This window comes from Sceloporus occidentalis, unplaced genomic scaffold (assembly GCF_023333645.1).
Source record: "Sceloporus occidentalis isolate IW3139 unplaced genomic scaffold, rSceOcc1.0.p SCAF_378, whole genome shotgun sequence".
Classification (NCBI taxonomy): Eukaryota; Metazoa; Chordata; class Lepidosauria; order Squamata; family Phrynosomatidae; genus Sceloporus; species Sceloporus occidentalis.
Genome location: NW_028317358.1, coordinates 342,821 through 353,884, shown reverse-complemented (window position 1 = coordinate 353,884; position 11,064 = coordinate 342,821).

The window sequence follows — 11,064 nt, the reverse complement described above, 5'->3', positions numbered from 1 at the left end:
ACAAAAAAGAATGAAAAGACATTCTCTATGCAACAACATCAATTCATGTTGTTACACACCAAGATTTACATACCACAGCACCAGGACGCACACAACTTCTAAACTTTCTTCTCATCTTAAAAAAAAGCATCTCTCATAACCAGAGGCGTATCTAGGGTATGGCAGCTATGGCTCGTGCCATAGGCGCCATTTAAAAGGGGGCGCCAGTGAGCGGCTTTTAAACGCCGTCTTTTTTTTTTTTTGATGCGGAGGAGAGAGAGGGACGCCTAGCAATGGCTCGGCGCCCCTCGTTCTCCCCCGCATCAAAAAAAAAAAAAAAAAGACAGCGTTTAAAAGCCGCTCGCTGGTGCCCGCTGCTTCACTGCTGAGCGCCGAAATATGACGTTGTATTACGGCGCTTGGCAGTGAAGCAGCGGGCACCGCAGCAGTGCAGGAAGAAGAAGAGAGTAGTAAGGAAAGGGGAGGGAAAGCGGTTAGAAAGTGACAAGGGAGGGAGAGGGGGTAGTAAAGAGTGTGAATTAATGTGTGGAAGTTTGGACAGGGGCGCAATTTCAGTGCTTGCCATAGGCGCCATTTTCACTAGATATGCCTCTGCTCATAACTCCACCAGTCACTTGTAGATACCCTTCAACCAAGGGTACCAGAAAAGAGATCCAAGGAAAATCGGTGAGCCGCCATCAGGGTCATGGTCAGCCAAGGCTCATTAATGCACATGGGTGCGAAGGTTGGCCTGTGCGGTCAAATCCAACAGACGAACTACTGTAGCTCGAATTGGAGGCCCCACCTCGCAACTAAAAGGATTTGCTGCTAACGTCTTGGTGCAGATACCACAGCACACCTTCAGAGGTCTAGTGGAGTCCATGCCTCGGACCTACACAATACTAGACAGGTGGCCATTATGTAATTGCCAATCGGTATATAGTGTGGACTGTGGAGGCGATACATAAAAGCTTGGGCAAAAATACAATAGTGCCATGGCTAAGTTACATTTACCATCTTACTGCAGTGCACTGCGCCATTTGAAGAAGATAGACCAGTCAATTTAATCTGTTTTTTAGCAATACGGTATATATACCACTTTAAAGACTTAAAGTGGGTGGGTGGTGCGGCCTATAATCGGGGTTTAGCACAGGGATGCACAGTTTTTTCTTTTTCATTTAGCGCACAGCTGGAGGGGACCAGGATCGTCCTTTCTGGCATCTGGTGGATATCTGCGAGATGCAGACAACCCCCGATGCTGCCGACACTTCCGCCGCCTTCCAGTGGAAGAAACCCAGTAGAAACTTCCAGTAGAAACCCCGATGGAAGTACCGGCAGCGGTGGAGGTTGTCTGAGCGCATCGTGCAGACGTTCACCTGCTGCCAGAGAGGAGGATCCCCCGCGGTTTTCCAAATATCTGTTTGTATTTAACATATGCTAACTGCATAATAGATACCAAAGATGTTAAAATATGGGTTTCTGTTCATTAGATAAAATACTGTTTACCATTCCGCTCATGTGTATTTTTTTTCTCTAAAATAGCACCACACCTTAAGGGTGCGGCCTATAATCAACAATTAACCATTCTTTGTTGCTTTGTGAATTGTGATTTTTCTTTATATATTTTCAACAGAGTACAAACAAATAATACAAACCACAAGAGACAGATTTTTCTTAAATAATACATAAGGATGAGACAAATTAGCTTCTTCCAGAATTTACAGATTAAATCTTGGGCCGAAACAGATTTATTCCTTTAATTAAAAGAAATTTGTTTCTGTCTGGGGAGCTCTGCACTCAACAATTGTTTATACAGAAAAAAAAATACTCACTTGTTCAATTAAGTCTCTTGAAAAAAGGGAATTTTTTTTTTTTATATATATATATTTTCAAGTGGCCGAGAAACCATATCTGTTGTGTAGGCAGTTTCAGAATAACGTATGCCCTAGTTGTTTAATGCTATGTTAATGACAGACGGTGCGCAGAGGATATATTTAGCCTCCAGTGCTGGATCGGTGACAAGGTATGAGTGCAGAAAAGCACATAATATATTAAAGGTCTGAGGCTCTTAAAAGTAGGAAAAAAATGGACAGCCTAGACGAGCCAAATGGTTTTTATCTGTAGTCAATTCTGTGTTTAAAGGGAAAGCGCGAGGGATGAAATATTCTGGGATCATTAAATTATACCCCTTACTCACAAATCACATGAACATATAACAATCTTAAATCAATAAAGGGCAGGGTTCCAACAGAAGCTGGAATTACAAAAACAGGGAACATTCCTGCACCATCATGTCTCTGTCTGTAGGCGAAACGGGAAAATGTTCAGACTTGAACTAATTCTGCGCAACTCCAGATTTTCTAGATAAACTACCGTATTGGCTCGGATATAGGCCGCACTTTTTTCCCCCACTTTAAGTCTTTAAAGTGGGGGTGCGGCCTATATTCGGGGTCTAGCGCCCGACGCCCGGGACATGCAGTCCCGGGCGCCGGGCAGGCAGCGGGGTTAGGATACAGATCCCCCGCAGCGGTGCAGGGGACCCCCATCCTACTCCCCGATACGCTCAGACAGCCTCCCCTGCCAGCACTTCCCACGGGGGGGGGGGGGTGCCGGCACGGGAGGTTGTCTAAGCGCATCGTGCGGTTGTCTAACCGCACGATGCGTTTTACCTCTGGCCCCCCGCCTGACTTACCGGAGCAGACTCCCGGGTGTCTTGCGGGGCCAGCGGGGGACATCTACGCAATACGCGTATACAACTTCCGGTGCCGGCACATCCGGCACCGGAAGTTGTATACGCGTATTGCGTAGATGTCCCCCGCCGGCCTCGCAAGACACCCGGGAGTCAGCTCCGGTAAGTCGGGGGGCAGAGGAGGACAGTGGCAGCATATCTCGGGGGGGGGGGGGGCAGTGGCAGCATATCTCGGGGGGGGACGGACAGTGGTAGCATATCTCGGGGAGGGAGGACAGTGACAGCATATCTCGGGGAGGGAGGACAGTGGCAGCATATCTCGGGGGGGGGACAGAGTGGCAGCATGTTTTTTTGGTGCTTTTTTAAAGAAAAAAACTTTTTCTTTAAAAAAAGCACCAAACTTTTAGGGTGCGGCCTATATACGGGGGCGGCCTATATCCAAGCCAATACGGTATTTCACAAATACCAACCTCTGAACAATAATAAAATTTGAATCAGTGGAAGAGCAGATGTGCGCAATTCATACGGTTCACCAGCCACAATGTGGCTATTACCAAAGTCCCCGTTGGCCACTTAGCAGACATGAAAGGAGCAGGTTATAGATTTCTGCGTCTCGTTCTCCAAAGGAAACGTCGCAATAACCCACCAATCCGCAAGTGATCAGCATTGGGACATTACACAGCCATCCTGAGACAACGTTACATTATTTATCCTATAAAACAGCGACAACACACTCATTTTACTTCTATCGTTTGAACTGAATTAAGAGACTTTACACAAGAACAGGAAAGTGTAAAGATCAATATTATCATATGATATGGCAGATAATTCACACATGCACACTCATATACAAGTTGATATGTGGAGCCATACAGCAGAAGCAGGTAGTGATCGGGTGGCCTCAAAGAATAAATAAGAGTACCAAGATATGACAGTAACCAGAATGTAGTAAAGTAGAAACTGACAAACCTTCCAAAAGCGTCCGTGTAACACGAGAGATTTCTTAAAATGACCTTCACTGATTTAGCTATGCATTATGCAGGGCCAGCTAAGCTCTTCCTGAAGGTTTGTCCTTCATAATGCATATCAGGGAGACTCCTGCTTTAGTGAATATATCCCACTATCAGCACTGAACTAGCTGCAAGCACTGCTATAATTTTAGACTCTGAGATGGGTCAACCTAGCCTTCAAAAGCGTTCTCAGAATAGCTGCACACAGACCCGATCACTTACACCCCACAGAAAACCAATATGCGCGATTAATACACTAGCCAAACTTTGAGATGGGCTGTCATTAAAATATATACATATCAACATATCCCTTAATCCCTTTAAATGGCAAATGAATAAGACACAAGCTTCTGGGAAACAGAACATCTGCAAACCATTACAGCGATGCTCAGATGTTCTCCACGACTGAGTGCTCTGGCAACCACATAGGTGTTTCTTTATAACGATGAGGCACAGACAGACCCTACTATACATTTTTTTTCCACAAGTGATACTTGCCCATTAATACTAACCACATTTTTTTCCCCCAAGAATAAAGTGTATACCCAGCAAATGCCATTAAAAAAAAACACCAGCATAAATATTGGGGATTCCAAACCTTGGGGTTAAGCACCTATCCTGCCACACAGGTCCCTCATTAATGGTGTCCAGAGAAGGCTTGCATGGGAGTCTCTTTGGGTTAAAACTGATTCCACTGATTCAACTCCACGGTAAGCAATATAACTGGAAAAGATTAGATAGGACTGGGGTACTTTGATGTAGTGACGGGTAAGCGATATATGGCCATGTCGTGTAACAGGATCCCCAATATTTAGGCCTCAGATAGGTGTTTTTAGATGGTATTTGCTGGGAATGCACTGAATTCCTGCCTTTTTTATTGCTTTGTATATATCCAAAGATAATGAGATGGGAAGTTTTTAAATCTGACACTGAGCAGAATGAATGCACACATTGATTGTTCTGTAACATGTATGGATCAAATTGTCTGCTCTCATTTTTTTACTTTACAACAGCAGAAAGGCATCCAGAAGGCTGACCCACGGTAGTCTTCTATGTTTACAACTGACGTAAAGGACAGAGCTGATTAGCTTATGAAACAGATGTCCGGTTCTTTAATGGGATTCTGTCACCTGAGCTACTGTATGTTTAACATAAATGTAAATGTACAGTAAATATATGCACGCACTTCATCACTATTTGCAAATTCAAAGGGATTTTCCACTTGATCTATACATCACTTTCAATTCTAATGGCACAATTGTTATACTTAAAAAAAATACATCTATATATATATATATATATATAGCGTTTACCGGGCGCTAAACAAGGCCTCACAAAATTATCTGGCACCAAATTATTTTAATGATGTCACAAAGTATTTAGGTAATGACGTGGGGATGGGCCCAGGTTCCAGAGATGGCGGAGTATGGGCTAATGCTTCAGTGGCCACCATAACCCAGCTGTCATTCAGCACAGCATGGGGTTTCCTGCCTCAAGCATAGAAAACCATCACATGATCCATTCACATGGAACCGGGAACACGGAAAGACTACCGGGGACTTTAACTGTTCTTCAAGCAAACACTTTCCTAAAAGGACCAGATCCATCAGCTTCATATGACCATGTCGACAATGAGCACGGGCACCCCGGGCGTGATTTATATAGCTAATGAATTCATACGGTAAGACTCGTTACAGGATTCCTCATCAACAGACCAGAACCTACCAACAAACTCAGAATCTGGACAGTTGTGTCACTCGTTTCTGCTCTGATCCAGAACGTTGACTGGTACCACTGGGACTACATGGCTTCCATGAGACCTATAGAGCATCAACTATATCATTATTTACGTCCCTATCCAATACATGAAGATTCTGTGGTTTTAAAAAACAATGCACCGGTACCAAGGACAAAGTACCCACAGCGATTCTTGTGGAAGGCATGTTATATAGAAACATAGAATATGACGACAGATCTATTTGGCCCATTGCCTGTCTTAATATCAGTCTCTGGTTCCATGTCAGATTTGGGTCAGCCTTACGCTTGTTCAAACTCCATTATGGTGTTAACCTCTACCACCTCTGCTGTACAGCGCTTTCTGCTGAAATAATAAATCCAGCCCTAGATGACGGCAGCTTGGCAGAATTTATAGTGTGTACAGGGGGCCTGATGCCAGCGTATACTGGAGTCAGGACACGGTGTGCAGGTCAGGCCTTGCTCACCGGTCCCAGGACTGGAGCTCATATACCTGTGAATAGGATGCTTCGCTTTCGGGCGAGAAAGTAACCACAGGGTTATGCTTTTCATGTTATAACAGCTGCTATTTCCAACCACGCTTATAAAACATTGAATAATGGGGGGTCCCAAACACCTGTGAAAGTGGGCTGGCGAGGCTGTGCATATATATATATATATATATATATATATATACACACAGGGGACACAGTGCATGCAGCCATTCCTGGGCACAGCACGTACCTCTGTATATCCCCCTCCTGGCTTTCCTCAGCTTCTCCACCTTGTTTCTCCTTCTGGATTGTAAGACAGATCAGGCCAGGCCTGCCGACCACATGCCCACCCCGGGGTGATGTTTCATAACAAAGTGCCCCTTCCTCCGGGGCAGAAGCTTCTCCTCGCTCGTTCTCCAAACACCTGCACCCGGGATATAAAGGAGGAGCTCGAAGCACAAAGCAGCCGTGTCCGTGTCAATCTGCGCCCTCCCCCCGGTCCTGTTACACCCACAGCTGACTGATGCTGCTTTACGAGAAGTCCGATACTGCTAAGATGAAGGAGCCAGGGAGTCTTTTTGCAGCCATTTGCCGTAAATCAGCTTGTGTACACCCCCCCTCCCTCCGCCACTGGTTACATGTAAATGACCCGCTATGCCAGGCTGGAAGACATGGCCGTATGAAATATGCATGGATGCAGCCTCCCGGGTCTCTGGATACCGGGCATCCCTGTGCTGCGGGCTTCACATGGTACCCAGGGAGCCGCTGGATGCGGAGGGAGGCGGATGCTGATGCGGGTCACTGACGGGGACCTCTACGGCTCCTCACTTCCCTCACTGCTTTCTGTGATTTCCAAGGTCCTTGATGCTTGTGATTAAAGCGGCAGCAGAAGCGGCTCTACCGCCATCGGTAGCATCTAGTGGTCAGGAGGAACCAGTGCAGCTTGGTTATAAAGGTAATAAAGTGCCTGTTTCTTACAGGTAAAACGCGAGAGCCGACAATGTACTTTATTATTATAGTTGGATGAGCAGTTAAAATGAGTAATGACTGTATAAAGCGCCAACGACTTACTCAGTGCTTCTTACAGTACGTGTGTTCAACAAGCCAAGATAAACCCATTAAATAACGGGGTCCTGCTCACACGCGTCTTACACGCCATACGTTCAAAAGGTATGAGAGAACGGGAATTGACAGAGTAAGACGTATAAGGGGGTCCTGCTCACACGCGTGCCCTGCCTCAAAGAAAAACGCCCTCCCCTTCTACTTTCAGGTGAAGCAGCTGCTTGTATAATGCATGGGCTGCGGTTGCATTCATTACTTCAAGGCCTTGTGTGTCTTTCTGGGTCTTTAAAAGATCACTTCCGTATATAAGTGCTCTTTGGGAACTAAACACCTCTGTCTTCTCAATTACTCTGGTAATGCTAAATTGAAAAATAGCACATCATAACCATACCTGGGAACTCAGGTTTGACCCCGAGTCTCAGGGTTTTTGCCCCAATCTCTGGGTGAAGGGGCAGATTCTCAGAGTCACACAGTCTGGACATGACTTCTTTTCTACAGTGCTGTGATCAAATCTAAGACTCCCAATTGGTGCTCTTGCTATCAATATGTTATGCTTGATATCCCTGCTTGAATACAGGTGACTTAATTAAGTGTTGTAATAATGACAACTCAAGATTTCCATGATGACCAGTAAGAGAGCCATTTGAGTAACCCAAAGGGCTATTAAAGGACTAGTATTTCAAGAGTCTAAGGCCCAGCCTTTTAGAAAATTGCCAGGTATGATCATGTCTAATGCAAAGGACAGAATTACGAGAAGAAGGATGGACCTGGACATCCCAAAAGGATCCATTAGTCTTATATCCACAGTCTATAATGCTAATGGGGCCCTGGGCAAACCTCTGTTTTTTGGCCTCTTTACATAAAGGTAGTCATGTGATTGTTTAATCTTCCAGAATGCATTAAAAGTTGATTTAGTGTTTTTACAGAGATTTATAGATGCGGACAGATACAGTGGCAAGAAAAAGTAAATGAAACCTTTGGAATTACCCGATTGTCTGCTTTAATTGTCCATACAATGTGACCTGATCTACATCTATGTCAGAAGTGTAGACAAACACAATGTGCTTAAGCAAACAATGATAATCTTTCATGTCTTTATTGAGCATACGCAGTAACAAATTCACAGTGCTGGTGGAAAAAATAAGTGAACCCTTAGACGGGTAAAACCTCTTTTTGGCAGCAATAAACTCAAAAGAGTGCTGTTGGTAGCCACAGATCAGAGCTGCACAAAGTACAGAAGGAATTTTAGACAATTCTTCTTTACAGAACTGCGTATTGGTATGCAGTGCCCTTTTCACACCATACGTAGAGCTGCATGTTCTTCCTGAACAATTCAACCTTAGTTTCATCAGCCCACAAAACACGTCCCAGTAGCATTGTAGAGCGTTAAGGTGCTCTTTGGCAAACTTCAGGTGAACAGCGATGTTGAATTGGAGATCAGTGGCTTCCTCTGGTGTCCTGCCATGGACTCCATCCCTGTTCAATGTTTTGCTTATGGTAGACTCATGAACAGAGATGTTAACCAGTGCTAATGATTCCTTCAACCCTTTAGCTGTTACTCTATGGTTCTTTTTTTCCTCTTTGATCAGCCACAGTACTAAACTGTCTCCATCTATAAACAGGTTGTCTAACTGTGGACTGATGGATATGAAAACGCTTTGAAATAACTTTGTAACGCTTTCCAGCTTTTTGCAAATCAACAATTCTTGATTGTAGGTCTTCTGAGATTTCCTTTTTTTTTTGAGGCATTGTTAAAATCAGCAAATGGTTCTTCAGAATAGCAAACTCAAAATGTTTGAGTGGTTTTTTTTTATGTGAAAGTAGCTCTAAAACATACCTCAAATCTTGTTTCATCGATTGGACTCCATGTTTGCTAACTCCTGACTCCAATTAGCTTTTGTTTAGCTTTTTGTTTGGGCTTGTAGTTCACATACTTTTTCCAACCCATTGAATTATGTATTCAATATGAACAAGAGCAATACAATAATTTATGTTTTGTTGGTTAAAAAGGTTGTGTTTGTTCATTATTGTTGAGTAGATGAGGATCAAATCATATGTTAAGACACATTTATACATAAACTGCTAAACAAGCTTCCACTCAAATCAATGGGAGTGACAGCAGCCAATCACATGTATGCTATCTGAACAAATATGTTTTGCTAGCAGTGATTGGCTGCTGCTTTAGTGACTTCTGTTGGAGAAAAAAACCCAGAGCATTGAAAATAATCTGGAATCTGATACCGCTACTACTAATTCTAGGGGTCCATGTGCATCACACGGCTTATTCTAGTGGCTTCCTGTGTCCCATTAGTAATTCTAGAGGATCCCTGCATCAAATTATTAATTTTAGGGGGTCCATGTGCTCCACAACTATTTCTAGGGTCCATGTGCCCCACAGCTAATTCTAGGGGCTCCTTAGATAATTACAATAATAAAATATATTTTATCAAAAAAATCTTTTGTGTGTCCTCTCTGTATAATTTATATAATTAATCCCTTAATCCAGCACTGCTTTTAGGGCAAATCGACAAACTATATGTAGTTAACTAATGTAGCACATATTAAAAATACCCATGTTCACCTATGCAAGTTCGATACCATGATGTTGCTATCTTATATTAAAAACAAAGAACATACTTGTATTTAATTAGTTTGTTTTCATGTGCTGTAAATGCCTATTAATATTTAATAATTATAGAACGGAATCCCTGCAGACCCGAGAATAATATTTTATCGTCACTTGGAATAAATCAATACAATCATGCAGATTAAATAAAATAATTTATTCTGATGTATATAATCCATATGATACTGTCATGAGATGCTAGGGTATTGACTTCAGTACAGGGTAATGTATTAATGCTACATAACAAACGTGTCTCTGTCACTTTCAATCATTTACTTTATGCACATAATGAAGTTAGACATAGAATCAATCCAGTAATCATTCTCCGTGTAACACAACTAATATTAAATAGTACTAATAACATTTTTATGTACTGTGCCTGTACTATGCTGTCAATGTAAATCCATGACATTTAGAGGAGTCCTAACAAGAGTATCGACACAACTGTTCAAGGTGCCCTCTGAATCTATACAGCGAGATCTTAATAGGGAGTATATTCACAAAATATTGGTGCTTATACAATTTTCATGTCGCTATCCATTATCAAGGGCAAACCTCGTGGAGCTTTTCCTGCAAGAAGGGCTGAGCTGACTCTGTATAACGCAAATGTAATGTGGGAGACTTCTTAAACTTCTCTTTATTGATTTAGGAATGGTATACAGGGCGCGCTCAGACGTTCTCAATGGACGTTCTTATCAGAAGGTTAAAATATTCAAATATCTCCTGTAATACACCTCTTTGCTGTGGGCGGAACAGTTTTTCATTACTTTTTTTATTTCTTGGGACCTTACTGCAGTAAAGTCCCCTCCCAAGTGATATTCTCCATCCAGCGGTGGGCTAGATGACAAAAATAAAGGACCGAGAAACTTGTATTGACTCTGCAAACAACTGAAATATAAAAACATGTTTAGTAAAATTATAGCTTAATGAATTACAAGAGGAGGCGCTCGAATAAATACAAGGTAACAACAGTAATGGTCAACCAATCAATCAACTAATTCTTCATGATTAAAGTAGTTAGAAGTAATCAATATCTATTTACGGACAGTTAATAACACATATGTACATACCACCTGCTAATGTTCGAACCATGTGTTTGTGCATGTATTCATGAAAATACTAGCTACGTATTGGCCTACACTGCTTTCCCAAGTCAAGCCAAGATACAAGAGGTTCGATATTCCAATAAAGAGTCAGGTGTGAGTTATTCCATGTATAATTCTGTCTCTGGATCTACATCAGTGATTTATTAGATACAAAAAAGTCATCTTGGAAAAACAGCAATGAATGTTATGGCCCCATGTAGGGCTTCACAATGAGAAATGTAAGCACAGGTGAAATGGTAAGGATATTGGATAAAGATAATGTCTCCTGCTGTTCTAATGTCTTGTGCATCAGATGGCCTCATTTCGGGATATCCAGGGAATAAGTGTGATGATATCCAATCCCTTCTCCCCACTGGGCTTTCTA